The sequence below is a fragment of the Phalacrocorax carbo genome, chromosome 7, assembly GCF_963921805.1.
Source record: "Phalacrocorax carbo chromosome 7, bPhaCar2.1, whole genome shotgun sequence".
NCBI classification, from domain to species: domain Eukaryota; kingdom Metazoa; phylum Chordata; class Aves; order Suliformes; family Phalacrocoracidae; genus Phalacrocorax; species Phalacrocorax carbo.
Genome location: NC_087519.1, coordinates 53,254,444 through 53,280,607, shown reverse-complemented (window position 1 = coordinate 53,280,607; position 26,164 = coordinate 53,254,444). Strand labels below are relative to the sequence as shown.

At 50.4% G+C, this 26,164-nt stretch overlaps 2 long non-coding RNA genes across 3 annotated transcripts in view; both read left to right on the top strand.

Moving 5' to 3' along the window:
- The first annotated feature begins 14,578 nt into the window (after nucleotides 1-14,578).
- Nucleotides 14,579-19,814, top strand: LOC135314416 (uncharacterized). 2 transcript variants are annotated; one of them, XR_010373928.1, is made up of 2 exons: nucleotides 14,579-14,834; nucleotides 18,527-19,814. It is a non-coding gene; the product is annotated as an uncharacterized LOC135314416 (long non-coding RNA). The 2 variants fall into 2 exon arrangements; XR_010373927.1 differs by having other exon boundaries at nucleotides 18,335-19,814.
- Nucleotides 19,815-22,476: 2,662 nt separating this feature from the next.
- Nucleotides 22,477-26,164, top strand: part of LOC135314415 (uncharacterized) — a 65,601-nt gene continuing 61,913 nt past the window's right edge. Inside the window, exon 1 of the long non-coding RNA XR_010373926.1 lies at nucleotides 22,477-23,066. This is a non-coding gene — a long non-coding RNA (uncharacterized LOC135314415). The remainder of the gene's footprint in view (nucleotides 23,067-26,164) is intronic.

Here is a 26,164-nt window from a genome sequence, read left to right as displayed (position 1 = left end):
TGCCTCAAATCCCTCGACACGGCGGGGAGTAGCCTTTCCGTCCGGGGCTGATGAAAATGCAAACGTACAAGCCTAACATAGCGGCCGCTTAGACCCAGTAAACTCCGTTTCATTTGGGGAACTCTAATCTATGATTTACTGTATGGGTACAGATGTAATAAATCCAAAAAAGAGCTTACCCCGTGTCAAAAGTCAGCCTCTTACCATAGCAAAAGGTAGGTCACATCTGGCAACAGCTGCCAAGAAGCCAAGGGACGGCAGCGTGTGTCTCATTGAAGCAAAACGTCCGTGTGGCCGAGAGCCCCAGCCATCTCCTGCACCACCCGAATCCGCTCAAGGACTGTCCGCCCAGGGTCGGGGTCTGGGGCACTAAGGCTGCCGAGCCCTGCGTGCGTTCCCCAAGACACGTTCCTCGCCAGTATGGATGCGCTTGAGCTGAAGGCCCTATAGCATCCATACCCTGCTCGTTTAACAAGCAGTCCTGGGAAGCGTTCACCCCAGAGGGGCGAAGCGCGGCTCTCCCACCACCCCACCCCCGGCGGCAGCAAGCAGATAACATACAGATCTGAGCGAGACGCCGGGGGGGGCCCATATATTTTCCGGATAAATTTTTATAGGGTAGCACATCGGCCTGAGAAACAGTTCTGAATATTGTGAATAATTGCCTAACGTGTCCCTTTTTCAGGCTTGTGCTTTTATCATTAACACCTCCGATTAGCAAAAACTCGGGCTGAGATGTTCCTTTGATTTAAAAGGTTATAAATCTTGGATGCAATGTCAGAGAGTGAATTTTACAACGCAGCTGAGCTGTGGACTAATTAAAAGACTACCCCGGTACTCTTCGCACCCAATACATCTCAGATTTGTGACAGCCTTCAAGAAAAGCCATGAATTGTGCGCCAGATGCGACCTATCGCTCGCTCCGTGTGTACGTACGCGGTACGTGTGCCACAGCCCGTGTTCACGGTGGCTTCCTCACAACCGTGCGCGCAGGTGAAACTTTCTCATACCAGCGAACTCAGAGCAGTGCAATCAATGACTGCAGTCCGTTTGCTTCCTCGCCACCGCAGGGTTGCTACCGACACCTTAGAACTCGGAGCCGGCCGTTACACTTCAGACGAAGAGGGTTCACCCACCCGCGCTGCTCCGGGGCACGGAGGTGAGATTTATCTATCGCTGAGCCGTTGCTTGGGTCCTGATGAAGGTGCCCTGACCCATGCCTTGCGGACCCCGTTGATTCTGTGTACTTTAAAGTGAAAAAGGGAAAAATGCTCATGTTTCGCTTGACACCGTGCACTGAGTGGTCCCATATCTTTTTGGCTTGGGAGTCGATGGTTTGTGGTCAGAAACAGTGTCCTCCTCGGTGCTCTGCCGGACACAGAAAATCAGGGTGTCTCTGAGTGGGCTTGGGCTTCCTGCGGCGGTGTGAAATGGCTTTCTGCTTGCCGGGATCGCTTCCTAAGGCAACGGCTGCAACGGGCAAGCTTTTCTCAACCGTCAGCAAAGCAAATATATAAAGAGCAAAAGGGCAACGTATATTTGAGAAACGAGATCTGGGGTGACCCGGGGAAAGTGGGAAATTACATCAGCCAGCTTTAGTGAAGCCCAAAGGCGAAATCTCTGAAGTTTCGTGGGCCAGTCTTTCATTTTTCTCAGTCATTCCCATTCTGTCCGTTGACGTCAGGATTTGGCAGTAGATCAAAAGGGAAAGAGGGGGACAGTTTCCCCCCTACAGATGCAGAATTAGAGATTCATACCAAGATAGATGAGCTAGATTTAGATGAGAGGGAATTTCTGGTTGAGAGTGTTCATGTAAAGGGTATTATACAGTATTAGGCTTGTGTGAGCTCCCAGCGTAATAAAGGAGAATTGTATAAGCCTTGGCAGGAACACATCACTAGGACCTTGTTTTGATGAAAAAAACCTGGAAATATACACTTAGCTTTCCTACTAGTTGTAATTATCTGGCTGTATTGATCGTGGTGGTAAGGTTATCCGATGGGTAGGGTGTGAGCAAGGATCAAGTTCAGTCCGTGAATTAAAGCTGCCGCGTGTCAGCTCGAATTTAGACGCGTACAGTTTGAAAATTGTCCTCCTGCAACTGCAGAGCTCCCTGGGATTAACACAGATAGGCAGCATATGGAGCCTGTGCAGCAGGAACGGAGGCACCCGGCACTTGGCACTGCTGCTCTGTATTATGCAAATAGCTGGGTTACGAAAGAAGGAAACAAGGGCAGAATAAATTGGGAAGTCTGGTCTCTTCTGCAGGCACACGTAAAACCCTTGGTGGCATTAATGAAATGCACAAACTTGTGAAAAGGAGGACGGGCTCCTCAGCTCTGATTTCAGTCCTACAACACCTTGAAGGCAAGACGTGGTGATTACTGGGGTTGACACGTGCGGCTTTGCACAGCGGGGGCATCTCCGCAGCCTGCACGGTAAACTACGCCGTTCCGTGTCTCCAACACCACAACCAGAGCCAAAGTACAAGAACCAGCAGTTCTGGCGGATGGGGCTCTCATTAACATACCACCCCTGGCTCCGGAGGCAAGCCTGTCCCTTCTGCCGCTGAACTCTGGGGCAGGGAGGAGGCAGGACGAGGAGCAGGAGGTGATACCCGTCACGGCTGCGTTGTGCATCCCAGAGAACGCTGCTGTGCTGCAGGGATGCACAATACGGAGGGGGCCCAACCCTCCCCCTTCAGGCAGCTCAGCCCTCGCCCCCGGGCACTCACCGGTGGGCTGCCCCGCAGCTGGGGGCTTTCCTGTAGGGTTTCCAGTGAGGGCCCGGCGGCGGGACGTTTCTGGGAAGCCCCAGCCTTGAGCGAGCAGGGTTGCTGCAGCTTGGTGCCCACCAGCCTCAGTGCTTGCTCTCCTCTCTCAGCCTTGGGGCCACCGACCTCCAGCTGATGGCCACCCTCCTCTTCCTCCCGATGGCTGGTTGAAAAGACAAGGGAGGGGGAAGGGGAAGGCACAAAATGTCTTAGGAAGGCTGTGCCCTGCTTACTGGCCGCTCTGTCATCCCATCCAGGAGGTGGCTGCACGTCAGTGGAGAACGATGTTCCAGCAAGGCACACAAGGTAGCCGCTCTGCAGGGAAGATGTGGGCGTCAGGTAGCTGTGAGCTGCTGAAAGGTCCTCGGGAAAGGCTGCGCGAGGAGCAGCGGCCGGACAGACCTGAAATCCGCCCCCCTCCACTGCTCTTATTGGACTTTCTCCATGACCGCCGTGCAGTTGCCTGTCCATTCACAAGCATTTGTTGTGGGCTTCTCTGAGTATATTTTGGCATTTGAGAGGTGTCAATCGGCTAAATCTTAAGTGGCAATAACTAATCGCAGTTAGATTTATTCTCTGCAGAACATGACGTGAAAGCACAATAGCATCGCTCACTCTCTCTGGGCTAACAGCGTGGTCAGTGCTGCAGAAAACCACCCCGGCAGAGGACGCAGTCTCTGGGCCTTGCTGTGAGCTCCAGGGATCCTGCACTCAGAGGTGCATCAAATGAAGAAAAAAAACCACCTACCCCCACGTCATTATTTATTCCAAAAAAACGGCAACACCAGGTTTTCTTCTCGCCTCCGGTATCTTGAGAAAACACTGCTTTCAAAAGTGAATTATTTTCGCTGGGTCCTTGAAATTCAGTGCCACTCATTTTGGATTTGAAATCTCTCTGTAGAGGTTTAGAGATGGAAATTTCAATCCCTAGGCCCTAGAGGATGTGCCGAGCGGGTGTTATGTTGTATTCATTCAGAAAGCAGCCGTACCCGCCTGTCCATCAAAATCACAGGACTCCGTTGTCGTGTGTGCATATTCAGTACGCCAAGCAAGGGCTGTAAACAGTGTTTGTGAGATTTCCAACAACCTTCCACAGCGAATGCTTTACAGCGCAAATCTTTTCTATCGTAATTCACATTTCATACCTATTTTCCCAAATCTTCAAAGTCAGAGGACCAAATCCTTCCTTTAGCAGTACTACTATGAAAGCTACTGACTCATAGGAATAACCAGAGTATGGGATTTGGCTTAACTTTTGGCTTGATGCCGATATAACGTTTCATAGACCTTTTTTAGGTGTTTCCTATTGTCATGGCAACTCTGATCAAAACCCTCCCCATGAATGGCCTTGTCGGTTGCAATACAAGCTCCTGGCTGACTGCAGCCTGCAGCTCTGCTCCAGTGTGATTTCACAAGCTCCTCTCGCTTGACCTTTCATCTCCTATCTTTCCCCAGATCACTTATTGCTCAAGCTAGAAATATATCTTTTGTTTTGCAAGAAAGCTTTAAAAATCTTTATAAGTGATAACTACAGCCAGATCTTGCAGCTGGCTCAAAGAGAGAGTTGCCTTAGGAGAGATTACGGGCTATACTAAGCACCTCTCCTGCACAACAGAGCACGGACCATGACAAATCCCTACGAGCACTGGCTTTAGCAGAGCCTTGAACTCTGCAGCTCCCTGAAACCACCCCGGAACACCTAAACCCCTCCTGTAACAGAGGGATAAGCCGAGCTGTAGGGAGGGGTGTGCTTGGTAAAGGGGATCCCTCCTGTGAACAAAAGACCCCGCGGCCGGATCCCCCCGCCGTGCCGAGGCAGCTAAGAGAGGCCTGATCCCACCCTGCTCGCTCAGCTCCGGGGCGGCGGGGTGGACAATCCGTATTGGTCAAGGCAGCTGGACTTGGCTTTTTTGTATCTGATTTTTCCTAAGGTGTTTGAACAGGCACATGGGAAATTGCAGCACTATGGAAATCAGCAAGAGTTTTGCCCTTGGCCTTCGGCAGGGCCGGGATTTCACCGGCTGTCTCTAAGGCATCATGCTTACCGAGAGCTGAGATAGCTGAGTGGAAATAATGTACATTTTGCATATACATCTTATCTGAAGTCGGTATCGTTACCCCCAGACCAGGAAAATAAGGCAGGGAGAGGTGAAATCTCATGCCCTAAGGTCAGCCCATCACTAACCCTGGGAACAGAAGCGAGGTCTCTGGAGTTTCCCCTCCCACGTGGGAGCCAGTGCTTCAATCCATTATTTTAAGCACTTGCAAAAAAAAAAAAAAAAGGTAGGAAGGAAAGAGGAATAGAAATTACAGGGATAAAGATCCTTCTTTATATATACATATATATTATATATACGCTATATATATATATATAGTTTTGCCTTGTCTTGTATCTTCAACCCTGCTTTAAATAAAATCTCGCAGACTTGTCGGTTTCCATCAGGCAAAATTATTATTCGGCTTCAGAAGGAACATCTTGCCAAGTGTTGCCGTTCAAAAATAAGGAAAACAGCTCTGCCAAAATGCAGCAAATGTGATTACACAAAGCCAAGAAGACCATAATTAGATCATTACCATGGAAACAACCTAATTACATGTGTAATGCAGCAAGGTCTGAGCTGCGTAACCGAATGTGTTTTGCTATTGTCTAGCAGGGCCGTAGCACTGCCGTTCGCCTTGTGTTATTAAGCCACCTTGATCATTTTGGATCAGGTTTTCTTGGACCAAGGCCCCCTCCCCATTGCGGAAAGAATTAAACTGTGCACGAAATGACTTCGGCAGGACTGCCTGAGGCTCGGCACTGTACGCGGGCACACGGGATCCTGCCGGCACGACCGCGGGGCTCGGCCCCCACGGCGTTACCGCCCTCTTGCACCGAGATGCGGAGCTCCCCCGATAGCAGCCTACAGTCCCTTAGCCGTGGCCAGGAGTTGACGTTGGATCATCAGTGCGACCCTGGAAAAGAAAGCCAGAGCTTGCCAGAGACTTGATAAGGGCTGCCGCCTTCCTCCGCCTTGTATTAATTTCTCCACTGGTGCAGTCATTCACCGCCGGGACAGTGCTGTATGGGGGGGGGGCACGTAATGGCCATGCAAAGGTGCCCCGGGGTCCCCGTGTGCTGATCCGCGTGTTGCTTTCTTGCATAGCGGGACGGCATTGTGGAAACGGGGGTTAAGCAGAGCTGGGTTATGGTATCGTCTCGCTGGTGGAAACCAAATCGGTTCTGAAGGACAGTGCCGCGGTTCTTATTTTCAGGGAGAGAAAATGAGGCGAGGTGAAAGGACGTGTTTGTCAGCTTGGAGGACCGAGACAGAATTGTGAATAAAAACTCCATAAAATCCAAAATCGTTTCAGGGAGTAAAAGCCAGAATCGTACATACATGGTTGCATGCCTTGCAGCATAAAATTAGACACACAGGGCGAGACAGGGGAGTCATTGATGAACCTCTGCTATTATCTCCGTAGGCCTCCAGCCCACCGCTGTTGAATCATGCGGTTGCAGTAAATATGACCCACAGGGTATGTACACGAAACGGTGGCAAGCGCTGTCACCCCCTTTGCCGCACAGTGGGTTTCCGTGCCCGTTCTGCGGTCAGGCTGGATGTACCTCACTCAGCAGGGAGGGCAGAGGATGGCTCATTAGCTAAGGGGTACAGTAATCAGGCAAAAGCCAACGGGACTGTCTGGCAAGACTACTGCTTCTGCTAATTAATGAGGAGAGATGGTTGCTGGGCCAACTGCAGGTGTTGCTGCAAATTATGCCATTGCTATCCCTGCCAGCGAGCTCTCGCTGCAGCTAGCACATCTCCAGGTGTTCTTGCCACAACAATAGTCCCTGCTGTTCGTTTTGTCTCCTTCCAGGGAAAATAAAATGCTTCCTTTTGGTGGGGAGGAATGCTGATACCAAAGAGTTTTTCAAGCCCAGACTCCACTCCTTTAATTTCTTCTCCTCTTGTTGTATTGGTCCCATTTTCCTCCTCTGATTTGTCCTCAAAGTCTCTTCATTTTCCATTCAAATTCCTTTGCAAACCACAGAATAAGGCCAGAGAGAAGCGCCTCGAGCGACGCCGATTCCCCTGCTCGGCTTCCCAGCCATGAACACTACGAGGATATCTCGAGGAAGCTGCCGAAACCTCTTCCCACCCCGGCTCTCTCCCTCTCCCCGATGGGGCCACGTGTCCCGCCAACGCTGGTGGCGACCCAAGACCTGGCAGGTAGGGACCGCTCGCTCCTCTCTGGCTTCCTCCCGCACACCTCTACTACCAGCTCATCTAAGTTCACTGGGTAAAGCCTGATGTTCAACCTCTGCGCCGAGTCAGCAGAATGAAAGAAGCCGCAGCAAAAAGCCCAACCCCCCCCACGCCGCGTTCTCCATTTTTGCCCCGTATGCAAAACCCGACCGTACGGTTCTGCCAAGCGCCGATGCCCTGCTTTTATCCCTCGCATAGCTCAGCTCAGAATACACCGCGATTTCAAGCAAGGTCCCTGCTGTGAACGGTCTGAGCAAGCAGGCGCTGCCGCGGCCCGGCCGTGCCTGCGCTGTGCCGTGCTCCCGGCACAATTTGTACCAGCCCTTGGCACTAAATAGGATGAGAAAAAGCCAGCAATCTTGAGAAAAATCAATACCCCTTCCTCCCATCAGCTCAGGCAAAATGTCCTGACATGGCGTTGCGAGAACAAAATTGAAGAGATATGAGATAACTTAAGAACTACTCGCTATTATTACTGCTGTTAGTGTTATTTATAACGCAGTAGTACTGAAGAAGCCCCGCTGGTGTAGAGGGTGGCTTTAAGCAGTAGCATCTGGGGCTCTGAAACAGTTATGGAAATAAAACCAAGGCTGAAACTCTTCATGCCAGACGTTGCATGTACTTGCTTTACGTGCTTAAACCGAAAAGAGACTACCATGCTATTTTTGCCTAATTTGTGTAGTCCTGAGAAAGTGCGATAAATAAAGGTTAGTGGAACCCGATTCTAAAAGCAGGGGAAGCTAATAGAGAGTGTTTGTGCTGAAGATAGGGTCTATAAATTCTTCTGCCCTGGAAAAAGTGACTGAATTTTACCATCCGGCTTCTCAAGTTCCCCTAAACAATGTTTTTCACAACAGCATGGGTTTTTAGAGGGCTTCAGCTTGACATTCACTTTAGCTGTCTTCTGCTTAATTTTCCATATCGTTAACAGGAAAATGGTAATTATTTGGTGAGGCCTACGGATTATTTGCAAATAAGGATGTACATATGTGGGTCTAACTGATAGGAGGAACGGCCATTACTGCCACCTCAAGCCAGCTGTTTTCACAGGCAGGGCGTTAATCTCGCCGGTCCTTTGCACGGGGCCGTTCCCTGGTGAGGGCTATCATTTACAGTATTTGGGAGGTGACCCCAAACGTTCCAGCTGCGGGAATATTAACCTGATAATCCTAAGGAATGGGTAGATGCGGCACTTGGCTGCCATCGGGGGGGAGGAATCTGGCCCTGTGCATGCTGGTGCCCCCCAGCACTGCCCGCAGCTCTCGGGGAGCCTCTGCTCACGGGGGGCTGGGGGCCAGCACGCCTGGTGCTGCACCTCCGCCACCCCCTCCTCCTTCCTCCAGCAGGTTGTTTTCGAGGGAAAGGCAGACATATTTTTTTCCCAGAGGCTTTCAGCAATTCCTTTTTTAAGAAGGGGAACAGGGGCTCTGAAGAAAAGAAGCCTGATGGATGGTGCACTTCCCAGGGCACTCCCCCTGTTGCAGAAAACGCCAGCGATGCAATTCCCTGGCAGACTAAATTATGAGTAAAACACTTGTAAAAGCCATGAAGGTATAAGCATTTAATTAAGGCTTTGGGAAGCTATTGCATTTTTTTCCTATTAAATATTAATTCCCTTTAAAACAGTACTTTTGAGCTGTTTTGAGGACACAACCGGTAGTCTAATGCTATCTAATTAATTAAAAATTTCATACATATATGTGTCAAAAGTCTGCTATTATTGCTGAGGACATTTCGCTAGTATTTAAATATATGGAACCAAACATGATTTGCGTTTAAACGGCAATGATCCCTACGGCTTCCCGGAAAGGCAGGTCTGGTAGATGAAGCCTGACTTTGCCTCCCTGACTTCGATGTCCCAGCAGTATGCCGAGGCAGCTCAGCTAGGATTTCACTCCGTAAATGGAGAAACGGCAAGGAAACAGCAGAGTTTCCCCCAAAACAGAGTACGCACTGGGTACTTTCTGAGCCCGCTGGTGACAGACACAACCTTATCAATCGCTGACATCCGCCTTGACACCGTCATGTCTCTTATCTGCTGAACTGCCCGTTCTCGTGTTGCTTCTTTTGATGTATTTCTTTTATTGCAGATGCTCGCAGGACCCCTGTAATACCCAGAGTCGCAGGTGGGGATGCACCAGGGCCCTCCCGAGGTACCCACCTCAGCTGGGGGCGAGTTGGAGTCGGGGAGGAAGGCAGTGGCCCATGTCACCCCCATCTTCTCACGGCCCCACGGAGGCGTTGGACAGCTGGGGAGAGAAAGGGTGCAGAAAGAAGGTGGGGCGTGGGGTTTTAACCACACGAGATGCATCAGCGGGATGTGCTCTCCTTTAACAATTACCTCAGTTGTTTCCATTTCCAGGATGACTTCCCAGCACTTATGCATTACTCTTCTACTTGTCTAATACGGTTCACATCGATTTTTCCCCTTACTCTGTGCTGAGTGTACAGTCTGAAACGCCAAAGACCTTAAAGTCAAGGTCAAGTTTTTATTCCCTGAGTAAACAAGCTGGGGAGAAGGGGAGAGGGGGAGCAAGCACTTATACCAAAAGATATACACAGAAAGCTATGAAACAAATATATTCCTTCTAAAAAAATTCCCCGAGGAAGAAGGCATACAGACGATTAATCCTTTCAGTCTGCAATTTCTACATTAAATAAAATCCTTACTCCTGAGGAATAAACGCTAAGAGGAGGCCACTGTGCACGTGACCAAAACAAAGCCATTCTGCAATGTTAAAGTCAAAAAAGAAGTTAAACGCTGTGTAGCCGAGGTACAAGGAAGCATTAAGAATTGTTTTCATTTTGCGAGCCAAGCGGCTTGCATTTCGCCCGTGCACTGAGCACTTTTATGTCTCATCACTGTATCCAAGCATTGATCCCATTACATCGAATTCCCAGTGTTATTTTTGACCAATTAATGAGACTCTATATTATGTTTGCCCATTTGCAATTAGAAGCAATGTTATGCAGCAAATAGCCGGCTGCTTAGCTGTGATCCGTGGACTCTCCCGAGCCTGCAAATTTGGCTGGAAACTTGGTAAGAAATTATTTTGGCTAAAGATTTTGGATGCTTCTTGCTCGTGTTGAGCTGAAATACAATGAGTTCAAGTGTTTGGGGGCTTCTGCTTTGGGTTTCTTCCAGGCAGAGAAATGGGTCAGTATGAAAATAATTGTAGAGCAAGGTGGAGATACAGGAGCTGCAAGGCTGGGTCAGACCCGAGCCCCGTCCAGCCCCAATGCTGGCACCAACAGCGGTCACTTCGCACGCCTCGGGCAAGGGCAGCCCCTGCGCAAGAACATGTACCCACAACCCCTGAGAGCCTCAGCCCTCCATCTCAAAGGCAAGGGTTGTTTCAAAGCCCAAAGTCTGAGGCTTTATGCTCTTGCTGATATTTTTTCATTAAAATGAGTCAATACGTATACAGCCGTAATTGCAACCTGATGCTCTAGATCTTTTCAAGCAGTTTGGAAACAGAGGGCCCCAGCTGGAGCTGGCAGCGTGGGCTGGGGACAAAACAAATTATGAATTCAGTACACCTATTTTCAATGCTGATGTAATTAAACGGGGCAAAGTCTACGAGGAGATGTAATACCTTTTATTAGAAAAAGTGGTAGTTTAGGGGGGGAAAAAAAGCAGGTATGTTTTCAGGCACACAAACCCCTTTTTCAGGCTTGAATGCCAAAAAGCTTGTCAGCGTATCAGCTGTGGTCCAACAAATGGTATTGCTGCTCTGTGTAAATACTGCCTCAGTCGTACCCTCAGACGATAACAGCTACAATAACGCCGCTAATGTAATTAAAAGCAGTGGAGGGTGATTAAATGCCCTCTCAAAGCAGAGCTGGACGTGAAGTTTCCCAAGAATAGCAGGGTGGAGCTTTGCTGCAGACACAAAAATATTTGTACTTTCCCCTTTATCTTTACTCTGCAATTCTGATTTTACTTACACCAGTATAAATGGAAGTCACGGGGTTGATACAGGTACAGCCCCCTTTGGATTCTGCATGTATTTTCAAAACAGCCTTGCCGCCTTGTAAAACCGATCTCTAATGCAGAGGATAAAAGTAGGTCATCCATTTTCTCCAACATCCTGCTATCTCGTAACATTAACGGAAAGGAACAGCGTGTGCACATTTTATCCGGCGTCACCGTCACTGTATTCCATCAAATTATGACCCTTTAGTCCCGCCATTGGAGTGATTCCCAGAAAAGGCAGTAATGTAAGTGATGCACAGATAAGAAAGAAAAAAAAATAAAATTAAAACCTCCTAAGGTGGAAAATGTATTGACAACAAGCCAGCTTAGCTTCCCCTGGCGTTTATTTTCATTTTATGTTTTTAAAGTGAATTTTCCCAAGACACCTCATAACCGACTTCACGCGCAGATACAAATAGAAACAATTTGTGTGTTGCAGTAAATCTTAGAAGTAACAAATCAAGGCTTAGAAGAAGGAAGTCAAGACAGGCAAGATAAGAAGTAGAGAATGATTAAACAAAATAATTTTGGAAATTTAGATATTAGAATTTGTTCTCTGAGCGGGAGCAAAGCACGCCATCAAAGAGCGAGGAGATTAAGGGGTTTTTACACGTAAGATTAGGTGGGGTGTGGAAAACATATCTTCCAGTGAGGGAAGCGGGAGACTATTAGATGCGTGAGGAAGGGGCTGGAGATTCGGGAAAGAGAGCGGAGGGCGGGCGTAAAGCCGGGCTGGGCGCGGGCCGGGCGATGCTGCGGCACGTCCAGCGCCGGCACGGGCTGTCCCAGGGCCACGGGGCAGCTCTGCTCCCCGGGGACCATCGGGGCGCCGTGCCTTGAACACGCGGCTGCTGCAGGGGTCCCATGCGGGAGCTCAGGTGCCCCTTCCTCCCTTTCCTAGGGCGGCGTTGCCAAGCCTGCCCGTCTCCGTCACCAAGCAAAACCGCAGGCTCCGTCGGTCCGGGGGAGAGCGTGCCGCTGAGCTGCCCAGAAATGCTCCAGAGCTCCCTAAATAGGCACTGCCAATGTTTATTTCTAAACATCAGAGAGCCAGGGAGATAGAGTAGCACTTTGACTGTTTTGCTTTGGAAACATTTGTGCAGATTCAACACTTGTCTGCGGCACCCTTCTGGGATGAAACCGCATAGGTACAGCAAGCGCCAAAAGTGCAGGCAGAGAATTTGGAGGGGAAATTCCAAAACTCCGAGTCATTTTGAAGAAAAGCCATTTAAAAGAAGGCTGATAAGGCAGAGAGCTTGTACTTCAGCTAGCTCGCTCCCGCCACAGCCCTCACTCTCCTGGGAGCCTCGAGTGGTTGTTTCTCCGCAACAAAAAGCCAGTAAGAGTCGCATGTAAAACTAGTCAACAATATTTTTTGAGCTAACCGTGGTTTAGTTATTACCTACTAAATGCCACTGCAGGCCCTGACAGTTATTTTAAATGATTGGTTATACACATGTAGCTCCATATTTAATGTCGCCTACGTTCACGTTTAAGGGAGATAACGTAGAACCGGCTGACGGGCAATCCTTACTCCTTTTTATAACCTCAGGTGTGAAGGCAGATTTGCCTAACAGGCGACCTAGCGCTGAAATCCTTCATTAAAAATCTCAAAAGTTCACAAATAATAATCGTTACGATTGTTGTCATGATGATTGCATTTAATTATTATTGCTCGTTACTACTATAGATGATAATTATTAATGTACCCACAATAAACACATCAGCACTGGCATGGCCAGGGAGCGATGGCAGGTGGTTTTCTGCCTGTTCTTAAAGACTTTGCTGTGTTGAAGGCAGCTTTTCCAGGTGTCCCTCTGCTGCCCATGCCACGGGCTAAGCCCTGCTCCCGCTCGGCCCCAGCAGCCGTAGCCCCCGGCAGCACACGCAGCCGTGGCTTAGTAGCTCAGCATTATGGATTAGCACCGGCAGAAGTATTGGGAGAGAGCGAGTTATCTGATGTTTTCTGCCTCCTTCTTTAAAATCTATGGCTGAGCCACAAGTGGATGATCCTGAGACTGGCGTGGGAAGGGGAAAGTGAAAAATCCCACAGATTGAATCGAAAACCTCCCGCTCTTCGTTAGCATCCCTGTGTAGGAGCGGATGTTCACGGAAAGCAAAGGACAAGGACAGATAATACCTCTGGGGAAATTTGTTACTACACAGTCACGAATATATTGTTGAGGGGTCGATCTAACGTGCTTTGGAAAGTTCTGAAAATTTGGGGGCTTTATCCAGCGCGTGTCATTCTCCAAACCCAGCCCGACTTGCTGTGAGCAGCGGCAACACTGCCCTGTGCGTATCTCCTGCATCTATTGCCCTTTCCCTTGCTGGAGATATTTTTTATTTTATTTTATATTTAATTATTTAGTAAAATAATATTTTATTAAAAAAATATCTATGGTGTATTTTTGTTTCGCATGAAAGGGACTGGGATTCAGTAATGCAGAGAGGGCCTCACGGGAATGAAATCTCTGCCTGTATTTGGCCGCACAAATTCAATTTTTGTTAACCCTAAACTGGAAGGGAAGCTCGGTGTGTTTAACAGGAGTGACTGGCAGAGCTGGAGACTGAGGCTGTAGTACGATTGCCCAGGGCTGAGAATAACAATAGGACTGGAAATGAGTTTTGAATTGTGATGTCCTGGAAAAATAGTTTGTAAAGCAGCTACACGTGCTCTGAGGCACCGCGGCTGCAGCCGTGTCGTTGCCCCGTGCCAGCCACCGAGCCTCAACCTGCGCCCGGGGCTTCTATAGGAAACCGAGCGGGGTCGCAGGGAAAGGGAATAAACTAAAATAGCAGCAAATGGCACTGGCGATGCGCTGTGGGTGAGCCAGAAGTTGCTAACCGCAGTGCTGGGCAGGGCGCTGAAATGCATTTCTATTTCCTGCCCACCGGTGTAACTAAAGCATCCCTTTTCTCCTGCAGAGCCTAGAAATGGATGGCTGAAGGCTCCTCTGTCACGAAGGGCATGAAAACAACCTATAGGAAACTGATGTTTATTAGGAATTCCTCACAATCCTGAATCTTGCAGCAAACTCCCAAAGGGATGCAGAGAGGAGGGGGAAAAGTACTGGATGTGCTTCTGTGGCAATAGGGTCCAGCTACCCCATCAGACATGAAAACGCTCTAATGGCTAGTGTCCAGCCAGGCCCTGGGCAGAAGAGCTTTTCATCAAATTAGATGGGGAGGCCAAGGCCCAGAAAGCAGTGAGACTGAACATTAGGTGTGTCAATAGCTTTTGATGAAGCCTGGGCTCAAATCCTGGCTCCACTGCATCCAACGGGAAGTTTCTCCATTGATGCTCAGATACCATCACAGTGGGGATGTGGGTACCGGGGGCAGCTCACGGAGCTGCCTGTGGGCGTATTAAACCCCCAAACCCATCTGCTGTTAATGAGCAGACTTTACAGCATGTGAGGGTACCCCCGAGGGCTTGGGTGGCTTCAAGTGTCTCGGGGAGCTGCAGCATCTGAAGAGCTTCCCCACCACGAGATGTCCGCGAGGCCCTTCGGCTCCGCTCGCAGGGCACCGGGGCTCGTTGTCCGCGGCATCCTGGGCGCAAGAAAGTGCCCGATGGTTCCAGAGGGTCCCTGCTCTGCAGCCGGCACGGCTGGGGCGGACGGTGAGCTTAAACACCAGCAAACCAGCTGTCTGAGAGCACCAGAGCCGAAACCGAGCTGTGCATAAACAGAGCCAGCTCCACAGCGACTGTTTGATTAAAGCTATTTTTGGAATCGAAACTCATGGGTGGGAAGGGAAGCAGAAAGCAGATAAATTAGCCATTAAAAAGCAGCGCGGCCGCATTGCTGAGCCCTATCGGCCATTTCAGGCGGTGAGTAACAGAGGACGCGACAAATCCGTCTTTGTTCTGCTCCCTCGCTGCGCGTGATCGGGAGATAAGGCGTTAGCGAGGGTTCATTTTGCTGGCGAAACAAGGGAGTTATTCATTAACCCGCTTTGCTAAATAAAGCCCGGACAAGGGCAGAGCGCCTGGCGGGGGGCAAGCCCAGGTGCGGTGGGGCGGCCGCGGCTGTGGGACGCGGGCAGGCACGTCCACGCCCTGTGCCAGGGCCAGCGGGTCACCCGTGGCCGCACGTACCCGGGATGCCTCCGCGCTTTGGGCATCCCAAAACCAACGTCTGGTTTAGCAGCCCCCCCCCCCCCCCCCCCCCATTTTTTTTGCACGGTGAAAGCAGGGATGCCGAGTAACGGCCGGGATGCGAGGCTGCACGAAGGCGTTGCTTTCTTTTAGCAGTTGGAGATGCAGGATGAGTGTTACCAGTGAGAGAGGTAGATGAATATGGATTTTTCAGTTCGGCTGTCAAATCCAGAAGTGGGGGAAATTAGTGAAACCAAGCATTTTCCTCAGCAGGAAAAGAAATGCTCTTTTTTAATTACATAATGCTGGTTTAAAAAATGGTTTCCTAAAATGTAGGTCAGTTTCTAAACAACAAAGCTTGTTTCAAAACAAAGAGTCAAAATATTTTGTTTTGCCGACGCTGAAACAAAATGTCTCCCTATCTCCAAACCATTTCTTTTGACAGGCCAAAAGGAAACGTTTGAACACTTTCTAATTTTTTTCACAAATACCGCTAGTTCCTGCATTTCTCAGTGAACTTATCCATCCGAAAAATGTCAGTCAGCTCTAAAAATTACCATACATATAGAGCTACCTCTGTTACCACATTATGTCTCATGCAAGCGTGCCAAATATGAATTCCTCACAAAGGAGCTGGTTAGACTTCAAAGCTGACCGATAAAGCCTCAGACGGCATAAAGCCAATTAAAAGGGTCAAAACGTCAGTAAACTTTCCATTAACCCCCGCCAAGGTCCCACTCGGCAGGTCAATGCTATGAGCCAGGATTAGGTGGGGCTGAAGAGCACATTTGTGGAGGGTCAAACCATAGCTTGCACCCCCCACCCACGCAGGCACGAGTTCAGATTAGCGCTTTAGCTCTTTGTTAAGGCAGCCTGGCTACATCAGGGCTTCCTGGGAAATGCAGCATTTCATGGATCGTCTTGGGGACCCTGTTGCACTGCAGGTATCTAAGGAAGCTCTTTGCAGGCTTCTTGTAGGTAGGTTGTGTGGGGTCTAGTGATAAAATCATGCACACGCATGAAAATCTGACAGTCCTTCAGAGCCAGGAGGTGGGTGTAGAAATGATGAGTCCGAAACATCGCTCTGCACCACCCCGAGGAAAAAGAGCAGCCCAGAAAGGCTGGGAGGCAGCTGCAATGCTTGGTGGGACTCTTCTTGTCTCGCTTGTCTTCAGAAAGCATCTTCTAGACGTCTTCTGGGGGTCGGATCAGCTCAGCTCCCTAATTAAACATTAGACTGAGGCTGTTGCACGGATTTGATGTTTCTATTCCTGGGTGAGAGACGTTCAGGCCTCGCTGGGGTGGTGGGGTTTTATGGTGTCAAACGACCCTCAGCACAGCACCTTGGCGAAGTCTTCCGAGGCCGCCGTCAGCACACAGCAGGGTTTCATTAGCTCACGCTGATTTAATTATAAATCCCCTTTTTGTCCCTAATCACTCCATTCAGGGATGGAAAGTCCGCAGAGCCAAAAACAGACCCGGTTAGTCAGCAGGTTTGTGAATATTTTGAGATATTGGAGGTCATAAGTCAGTTTGCCGGCGTTATCTTGATTATCCTATGGAAATCTTTACTCAGAAATAGTCTCCAAAAATGCAAGTTTAGCAAAACTTGGAGCTGAAATCATTGGAAAACACATTAAATGCACTCACCAAGCTAAATTCACAGGAGGGCAGTTACTGTGTAATAGGCAGATGCTTTTAACTACCCTTTACGTTCTGGTGCTCACTCACATCCAGAAGCAATAATATTGGTGAAAGGTTAGAATAAAAAATAATAACTTCCTAAAAACATGCAGAATTTTAGTTTTTATATTCAGGTCGATCAGCTGCACATGCACATTTTGGGTTTTGGTTGTTTTGTTGTTTTTTTTTTATAAACGAATCACACCTGAAAACAATCTGCAGGGGCTGCTGGTGTCCCAGGGCAGCTGGCAAGCGTGGCATACAGAGTGGTATTTTTTTGGGGGACCCATTTCTCAAGGGTATTTTCTCAGTCAGCCTCAGCGGTCAGGGACGCAGGAGGTGCCCGGGCTGGGAGCGCCGCTCTCTGTGCGATGTGACTCCGGGCTGTGAAAGGCACCAACAGGAGCCACCAGCAGCCCTTACCTGCCAGCACGCACGCACAAGTTGTGTGCCTTCGCCTCCGTTCGCTGCGCTCCGTTACAGTGATTTATGTGCTGCCTTGTCATCTGGAGCGCTGGGGGACCGCGAGCGAAGGAAGAGCAATAAACGAATAAGAATCAGCAGAGGTAAAGCAGCGATGAGTCCGCAAATGCTACCCCCAAGCCGGCAGCAGCATTAAGGTCCCAAGGAAAGGGGTTAGGGGGTGCTCTCCAAGAGAAGGGCAAAATAGGGAGGCTTTGGCGAGGGGTTAGATCCCATGGAGGAGCGGTCCAGCACTGTGATCTTTGAAGGGCACAGGCAACACAACAGATTGGCTCTGGAGAAGGAAAAAGATATTGGAACAAGGTATTGGGAAATAGGAAAAGGAGAGCTGCTCCTGGGGAGGTATAGAGGGGAAGTCCTGGAAGATAGGCGGCGGGGGAGCAAGGCTGGATTCGGTCTGCGATGCTGAACGTGGTGGGAGATTACATCCCCCCGCCCAGCCAGGCAGGTGGAGCAGGCGTTGTGCGTCCCACAAAGCTGACGAGGCCAAAAAATAGTCTTCCTTTTTCCCCGTGTGCCCGTGCCCTTGGTTGCTGTTTTGACGCCTCAGGGCTCTTTGTGACGGTCAAAGTACAGCAGCATACCAGGCTGCAGGAGCGTTACATGCCATGTCGCGCGTGGAGGCAGGTGGGCTCGGGAAAGGGCGTGGGGGCGGAAAGGACGTCAGAGATGCACCACCGTCCTTACCCGCACAAAGGCTGACATCTGCACAGGTTGCCACGGTCATGGTCGCGGTAGCACCGGCAGCCAGCAGCAGCGTGCCGGCCCCAGGGCCACGGCACCCACCCAGCAGCTGCAGCCCGAGGTCTGTGTGACCGAACGTGGGCCTCCTCCTCGGCACTCAGCAGCCCTACGTGATTAAAGAAGAAGCGGGGGCCCTTTTAGAGATTACTGGATGGTAAATTATTCCCTTCATTTGTTATTTGTGATGAATAATGAATTATTCTCATAACATTTACTATGCTGTTCATTTATTATACAGGGCAGGGGGATGTTTAGAAGCTAATTATTGCTAGGAAAGCTCTACACTTGCAAAATACATGACTTTTGTATATTTTTTATATCAGTGCTTTAAGCGGGGGAAGGGCTGTTTGCCTGGTTTAGCACGATTGTGGCCCTCCAACACCCAGCCTTACCTCCCACCTGCGGCAGGACAGACCTCTCCCTCACCATCAGCAGCCGAGCTGCTCTGCCCCCTTTGCAGGAGGAGCCCCCGGAATAGGTCTGGAACACAAATTGTCCCTTCTCCTTCCATGCAGCAGTAAGGAGGAGCAGCGCTGGGCTGGCGGGGCAGGGGTCCGCACCGCCCATCACCGTGGCCACTGTGCATCGCCCATCCCTCTTTCAAGGGGCTACCACTGCTGCCAAGGCCTCAGCAGCCGCGGACGGGGAGAAATCCTGCGCTGACTGCCATGTCAGCCGTGAGAACGTCCGTCGCCTGGGAAATAACCCGGAGCAGCCAGCAATGGCAGGGCTCAACGCATGCATGGCTGGAGAAGGTGGAGAGGGAAGTTGTGGGGGCCGGGAGGAGACGGCCTCCCGAGCATGGAGAGACTGGGGGGATTGTTTGTTATTCCTGTAAGTATTAGGAGACTAATATCCTTAAGAGTGGTCCACCAGCAGCTGTCAATTGTCAGTTCTAGTTGTCAAGACTAACCGTGCTGTGCTGCCGCTCGCCAACAGGTTCATCCTGGCCACTTATTGTTCATAAATAATTCATCAGTTAGTCTGAAAAAAATGTTTTTAAGGAGACTCGGCCCTCCTGCCCAGCTCTGCCCCGCTGGGTGCGTGGCGCGGCGCCCCGCTCGCCCGCCACGGCCGGCTGTGTCCGTGTCCTGCTCACGCGCGAGAGGCGATGTCCTGCATCCCCCCGAGCGTCCTGCTACAAGAAGGCAAGCTGTGAGGCAGGTTGCTGTGTGCCCGAAGCTTTGTTGCTCCCAGCCTGAACGGGAGCATCGTGGACCCAGCCCAGGCTGCCTCTGCCTGGTGGGGCTCTCCTTTCTGAGTCTGGTGTGAAAGCGTGTGGGTCCAACCCACAGCTGGCGGCGTTACCGTTGGGCTTGGTGGAGTAATATACGTTCACAGCATATGACCTCGTTCTGTGCTTTCTAATATCCTTCTTAGCTACATGATGTACCTAATATCAGTGTCCTCTTGTGGCCTCCAGTGATACCCTTGCATATCTCGGGATAACTGTTACCAGAGCTAAGCCAGAGAGAGGTTTATAAACCCATGGGGAGAGATAGTTCAGCGCCATGTTTCTGAATAATTGATTATCACACGCTTCAGTCTAAAAACGATCTTCAGTGATACCCTTTCGGCTGTGCCTCATCATCCCTTTTTGTTTTATTCTGATTCCCCTGCAGAAATCTCCCTCCACCAGCTGCCTTTGTAACCTGGTAAGAGCATTGTAAGCTGCCAGTAAATGATCTTTTATTTTATTTTTTATCCATGTAGTGGTAAATTATTGTGTCAGCACAGAGATGATGCAGGTGACTAACCTCATAAAATGTAGTAAATGATTAATAAAAATCTCAAATAACAATAGCTCCACGGGCAGATCATAACTCGCCACTCTTGAGCAGACCACATGCCTTTAGAGGACACCGGCTGATCGCTCTGCGGGGGAGACTTTTTTTAGCCATGAGTCAACAGAGAAATGCCAACCTAAGGACAGCTCGGGAGCATTGCTGAAGTACATCAGTCGCGGTTTTTCAGCCATAGGGATCACCCGCTGCGCCGGGTGATTTCGGCATGAGCTGGGGTCGGGCGGGCAGGCGCAGTCCCACGGGGGCCGGGGCGCTGGCTTGCTGAGCACACGGCCACCGAGGAGCCCTTGCTTCAGCATCTGGGCATGGGGGGATGCTCACGCGTGCGGGTGATGGAGGGATGCTTTGCTAAACTGCAGCCGTGATCCCAGAGCCCCGAAACAACTGCTCCTGTAAATCCCAGAATTTTTCCATTTTTCTTTTTAAACAGGGAAACTTATTCTTGGGAAGGTGAAATTAGCCACGGCGGGTGGAAGGGCTGCTAGGCTGAAGCGTGCTCCCAGCGGATGTCAGAGGCGATGAGGCTTTGACGTGCAGTGACAAAAGCGGTCCCCTCTTCCCCAGGCGGACGCGCGGGAGCAGGCGTCCCCCTTCTGAAACGCCTCGCCTGCGTCCTTGCCCGCACTGGCTCGCGGGACGCTGGCCCACCAGCCAGCAGGACCGGGAAAGGGGCGCCCAGGAGGAAGTTTTCTGTCCGCACTGAGGTTTACAGGACCTACAAAACTCAGTGCTTACACAGGCTGTACTTCAGCTGCATCCCCATCGGTTTGGCATTTACCTCCATAGACATAGTATTCTTGCAGCACACACACACACAAAAAAAATGCCTTTCTTGAAGCAACTGTTTATTCTCTGAAGGCACCATATGGGACAGAAACCTCAGAGAAAGGGAAACAAACTGTACTTTTCCATGAGACTCCAATTATTAATATTCCGGTATTGGCCAAGCACTTGTAGAGCTGTAATGAGAACATCCTCTTACGTGCTGTTTCCAGAATTTATGCACAACAAGCAATACATAAATATCAATTAATGAAGCAACTATAGAAAAATTAATTAAAACATGAGAGGATAGAAGCCTCTATTCAGCCCCCTAAAAAGGAAAGGCATGTTCAGAAACCCCTCCCGCCTGCTCGGAAGAAAGCTCTCAATTCCAGAGGAAGGAAACCATTAATATTTTTTTTTTTTTTTAATTGCACAATACTTTTAAATTCATTTCCATGAGCACCACAAACAGCAAATGGGGGAGGGAAAATCAAAGATTTCACAATTAAATTAGTACTTGGGAGCTGTCTCTTGCCTGTTGGTTACGATCCAAAGCCCCCTCCACGAAGTCCATAAAGCCAGGGCTTTACTAATGGCACCTAAACCTATAAATCCACAGCTACAACCACTAACGCATTAATTAGCCTAAATTAAAATTAAAAACCGTAGAAGAAGGCAACTGAAGGTGAAACCCAGGCACACACGGAGAGGTTGCTTTTTTGGTTTTCGCCCGGCGTTTCAGCCACACTCTGGACGCGGTTTGGTGGCAGGCGGTGGGGGTGGCCCTGGCTCCAGCACAACCACGGGAGCCTCTCCGTCGGCCGCCCCGAGACACAGCTCACCCTGCTGGAAGGGAACGAGGAGCCAAGCAGGGAAATGGGCAAGGAGCGGCTCGTGGGCCGGCCAGGCAGAGGGGCCGCAGCCCGTGCCTGGCAGCCTGCGTGGGCAGGCTGGAAAACCTCCTGCGACCTGCTCTGCCCCCCACCAGGTGACACCTGCAACTGTATTTTCCTTTTTCGTGTGTGTCATGGTGATCACCCCTCTTGGTCCCCAAAGAGGCGGCAGCCATTCTGGTGCCACGGAGCCAGCAGCCAGAGGCGCTCCTTGCCTAGGCCAGGCCTAGGCCAGGCGCTAGGCTTGAGGCGCAGCGGTTGCAAACTACAAAACTCTCCGATCCTGCTTTCCCTCTGGCGTTTCCAGCCGAGAGCCGCGGATGCCCGTTCACTTTCAGCGGAGGAAAAGTGGATCGGCGTGACTGCCTTTTATAGTAAAATAACTGGAAAATAGGACAACCCGAACGGTGTTTGTCCTGCTTTTCCAAGATGTGCGTGAGACCTGCAGCCACAGAGGGGATGAGCGCGCTGACACTAGGATAAATAAAAGCCACAGGGTCCTCTGCACGGTTGCATAGATCTACAGGAATAAAATATTAAAGCCTGGGGGCTCGGGGTAGTCCAAGTGGCCAATTTAGTGGGCGGGCTCTCCGGCACCCCCTGAGCACCCCCTGAGCACCCCCTCACCTCCTGACCATTGCAGCAGTGGCTGCGGCGCCCTACAGAAGAGCAGGTTCACGGGTACGTGGCCTTTCTGTTACATTACAAAAACAGCAGCGCCAACACTACACTCTTACCGCCTTTGAGGGACTGGAAGGGTTGGACCCTCGTTACTAGCAACTGTAATGGTAATATTTTATTTCGCCAGCACCCAGTGCCAAGGTTCCCGGGTGTTTTTCTTCGGGCAGCACCCTATTGACTTTGCATGCGGCTGGAGGTTTGCCCAGCTCGGCGCCAAGCGTCGGTCTGAGCCAGCGCTTCAGGAATCGATCCACGCTGCTTTCATCCCAGGTGCTTAGCAAAGGATTGAACTTCATTTGACCTACAAAATACAGTATATTTTACAGCATCTACCTCAAGACATTGGCGAACGGGCGCAGATTTGCTAAAAATCGCTGCGCCCGTGAGCCTGGGTGTCGGGAAAGAGCTGCCGAAGGCACCGACCTCCAGGCCATGCCTCGTCCCCTCCCTGCCCTGCCCAGGCAAAGGCCACCGCTGACTTCCTAACGCTCTTCCTGCTCGGCTAGAAGCTGCTCTCTGGGGTTATTTTGCCTTCTGCATTTATTTATTTAACATCAAAAAATGCCATCCATTAACCACAATGGGTAAAAACGATAATATTTTGCATGTGCCTGGGGTTTCCTCCTCGAAGCTCTTTACAAACAGCACGAAATCAATTCTCACAGTGGGCTGGGCAGGTCAGTGCCTATATTAATGTATAGATATTCCCACAAATGGCTGAGGATGGCGTGCAGGATTTACACCGGTGCAACTGAGAAGTCAGTCAAGACCTGGGGAAGGCAGCGGCTGGGTCAGGACCGGAGCTCAGGATTACCAGAGTCCCCAGCTTAAACCCCGCTCTCGGCTTTCTGCAGAGTCCGGTTACGAGGATGTAACCTGGGATGAGGCGTCCCACCTAAATCTGCTGCCGGGTGAGCTTAGCCTGCGCCTTTATTATAGCCAGACTGTGTTGTTTTTCTCTTTTCCCTTCTTTCTGCCCCTTTTGGTAGTGCTTAGAGCTGTGCTGGTAGCAGCTGGTTCATCGATCCCCCCCGCAGCTGGCAGGGAGCCGCTGTGCCTGGGGCCGTGGCCGAGCATCCCCGCGGTGGTCGGCCGTGGCGAGCCCTGCCATGGCCCTGCCTCGACCAGGGACCCCGACGCCTTCGCTGCCTGCAGCCCTGCCTGGCATCAGCCTCACGCGCCGGGATGAAGCAGGGCATAGGGCCCGGTTCCTCATTTAACAGAACTTGTTAATTTTTCTCTTTTATAACCCGCAGCGTTATCAGCAGCAAATTGCCGGTCTCAATAACTTGTTAGCAAATAAAATGAAAGACAATGCCGCTGACATCTGTATGAAGCCGTGTCTGAGTGGCTCCGGCTCCTGTTTATTGGGCTTTTAGTATTCATTAAGGCCGGTAAACGGTATGTGTTTAAAATGCTGATCTACGCCGCGCGTGTTGAACTCTCAATCCGCATTAGCTGAGCCAGCGGCTTGTACCAACCCTGCCGCCTAACTAACTTGATTTATCATAGTTTCCTAAGCTCTGTTTATGAGGCTGTTTTGTTTGTAACGACTTAATATTTTTTTCACATGGGAGAATTTATCAACATCTGTGCATCACATTGCGCCGGGCGTCTGGGTGGCCTTGATCGTACTTGTTATGCCGGAGTAGATCCGGGGCGGAGGGTCGCGCTGCCGGGGGTCCTGTGACTGCTTTCCAAATGACAGCTAATTTAAAAGGTGGTGCTTCTTCTGGTCGTTAGTCTCGATGGAAGGGAAAACACATCATTTCCTCTCCTGTCCTCTCTCCGTCTGGTTGAGGAAAAGGAGTGCAGGCAGCCAGGAGGGCAGTCGGGCTGGGGAACCCCCCGCCACGGGCTGCCAGCCAGGTCGAGCGGCAGATTAAAAGGTGGATTGGGCATCGGTGCTGATAAAAAATGATCTTTGTGCATGTCACCAGGCACTGAGCACGCAGGGTACTCTTCTGACATTGACCCTGTCCTCTCCAGCCTGCTCGACCCTGACCAGATAAGGTGCTCTGTGCTGGTCTGGCTCCTCTTATCTCGTGAGGCTGCAGCCCCGTCACGTCAAGGATTCCTTAGCGTGTGTACCTGCAACTTGTTCACCTGGTGCCCTCAAAACCTGGCTCACCGTCTCCTGAAAGCACGACCTCAGAGACACTTTGTTCTGGGCATGTTGCTGTTACGCAAAGACTGGGCACCTTGTAGTGGTTTAATGATATAATTAAGCTCCTTCCAGTGGCTTTGGGATCCCCTCTGGCCTCCCTCTTGCAAACCGAGGCAGCTCCCTCTATAAGGGAATTCCCTTACAGAGAAAACTTCTCTATGTGTTTGTGGCTTTGGGGTTTTTTTAAAGTTGGGGTGGGGGGTGGGGAAGCTAAATATTAAAACAGCAGGAACTTTCCCTGATACGGGATTACATCCAGCTTTACCAGAAATATGTGTGGTTTCCTACTTATCTGCCTCCGAGGGTGGAAGATGGACATCAGTGTCTCCAGAGAGGCTGGGATGGAAACATCAGATAACGTAGTTGTGAAACGCTTTGGGCTTAGGGCGCGCAGGCTCTTCTGGGCCTCACTGATGGCAGCGGGCGCTTATTGCAGCGGCAGAGATGAACCCGAACCGCTGGACTCCCCACGACACCTGCCTTCAAAAGCCTTTAAGGTGGTGGCACCTTTTCAGGCCTGAGCGCTGCCCAGCTCCTGGGCTGGTTTAGCTCGGAGGCGGGAGAGCACCTTCCCTCTGAGCTGCGGCCTTGTTCCTTGGCAAGCGCGTCTCCGTCCCCATGCGAGAGGGGGTTTCCACCGCTCTCAGCTAGGCTCACGGCTATTTTGCAATAGTAGTATGTGAGAACGAAGGCTCCAAGTTCCTGGAATAAATGTAGGGGTTTTTTTGCATGATTGGAGTACTTCTGTGGAGGAGTTGCTCCTCCCTGCACTGTCTCTAGCTCCGCATGCCTTGAAAGCTGCCTTTGAAAAGTCCGCATCTACGTCATGCCACCACCCTGCAGGATCCAGATTTTGATCCTCAACCTAATGCCGTTGTCATCATTGTTTTTATTACTGTCATCGGTTATTTTCAGTCTGTTTATTACTCTCATCTGTTTCCTTGTGCACTTGGGGAACTCCAGGGCCTTCGGTTCTTAAGAAGATCAGGGAGTGGCCCATTGTAATGAAGCGCCTTGTTATAAGGTCACACCTTAGAAAAAACAAAGGGTGGCACGAGCACAGGACCAGAGAAAGCCTTGACATATTCCTTTTAAGGGTGATAACAACAATATTTAATATGAGCGACTGGGCAAAAAGTTTGGACCAGACGGCGAAGGTTTCCCTGTTCTCAGGCAGATTAATAGCTCTGTTTTTTAGTCTGTTCTCAGTAATTCAGGCTAAATGAGATATGGAGCATGGGTACACGGGTACCTGTTTCACCATCCGGAAAATTCCCAGTTACTGGGAAATTTTCTTTGGTTGGACCACAGACAAAAGAAAAAAATCAAGGAAGACAACATTCTTGTGACTTGGAAAAAAGAAATACTCGATGTTGCTATTCAGAAGCCGACTGACCCACGTGAGGAAGCCACCTCTGGGCTGCGCAAGGCATCAGTGGGGGGAACAGGGGACCGAGGCGCGGCTCATGCGATTTCAGATCCCTTCCTGCATCAGGTCGGTGTTACAGCAATGGTAGCAGTAGTCCTCTTGTAAACACACTTTACTAGGTCACACGGTGCATTTGTTTCCAATTTACTTATTCCTGGAATTTGGCGTATAACTTCTCATCCACAGCATCTGTGGAAAGTTTTATTAGAAGGGGAAAAGCAGTGAATAAGAGTCACCAGTCCTGGATTCGATTCCTGGCTCAGCCGCTAACTCGGGCCATCGTTATCCAAACAGCCACTTGGTTGTCTGGCGTCGTGCATAAAGACTCGCTGTCGTGCACGGCCGGGGCAATAGTACAGGACTTTGGGGGAACAGCTCTCTGTCTCTCCATTTACCCACATATAAAATAGCTC